General features: G+C 38.5%; 1 pseudogene; it reads left to right on the forward strand.

The window, feature by feature from the left end:
- On the forward strand, positions 1-1,204 carry LOC143336709 (trace amine-associated receptor 1-like; annotated as a pseudogene).

The raw sequence follows: 1,204 nt of genomic DNA on the forward strand, positions 1-1,204 counted from the left end.
ATGTGTGCTCAGCGGCACAGAGACCAAAGACTGTTAGAACTACAGATGCACAAGACAGGATCAATAGACGTGGTATTAAACATACAGCGTACTAAGATTAACTTCAGATTTCTCTTGACTGCAAACTGGACACCATTGTGTTATATTTTCTTGATTTAAGACATGTTTTTACAAATGTTACGTGAGCGTTAATGACCATCTAAACATGGAACCTAAATTCTTTGTTAACAGGTCTGATGATGTTGTTGAGGACAAACATCTCTGTAATGAATGAGCAAATGTGTCTGACTTAACAGCTGTCACCTCTTCATATTTATTGTGTATTTTCATTGGCTTCTTATCTGTTCTTACAATGTGTGGAAACCTTCTTGTGATAACCTCCATTGTTTACTTCAAACAGCTCCACACTCCGACAAACTACCTCATCCTCTCTTTGGCTGTGGCTGACCTGCTTGTTGCCATTTTTGTGTTGCCTTTTAGTGCAATTCTGGCTGTAAGCTCATGTTGGTATCTTCAAGATTTACTCTGTAAGATCCGAGGTTGCTTTGACTTCTTTCTGTGTGCATCATCTGTTTTGAACTTGTGTTTCATTTCTGTTGACAGATATTATGCTGTGTGTCAGCCTCTGAGGTATAGAACTAAAATAAATGTCCATGTTATTGTGATCATGATCCTGGTGACCTGGACTTTTTCTGCTCTACTTGGAATTGTCGTCACAACTCAGGGAGTGAACCATGGACAATCTAACAGGAAATGTATTTTATTCCAAAATACAAGTTCAGTAATCATTGCAACCGTTTTTGGATTTTGCTTCCCAGCAACAATAATGTTTAGTATTTACCTAAAGATTCTGATGGTGGCACAGAGACAGGCATACAGCATTCAGAAAACAACCTGTCAGAGCACAAAGTCTGGAGCAACTGTCAGTAATATGGAGAGAAAGGCCACCAAAACTCTGGCTATTGTGATGGGAATTTTTCTCCTCTGTTGGACTCCTTTCTTTCTTTGTATAACCTTTAACCCTTTGAGTAATTATACAATACCAGTCCCTATGATTGCAGCATTTAAGTGGCTCGGATGGTCAAATTCAATGCTCAATCCATTGGTCTATGCTTTCTTTTACAGCTGGTTTCGATCAGCTTTCAGAATGATCATTTCAGGGAAAATATTTCAAGGTGATTTCTCTAATTCTAAGCTCTTTTGA

The sequence above is a fragment of the Chaetodon auriga genome, chromosome 18 (genome assembly GCF_051107435.1).
Source record: "Chaetodon auriga isolate fChaAug3 chromosome 18, fChaAug3.hap1, whole genome shotgun sequence".
Taxonomy (NCBI): domain Eukaryota; kingdom Metazoa; phylum Chordata; class Actinopteri; order Chaetodontiformes; family Chaetodontidae; genus Chaetodon; species Chaetodon auriga.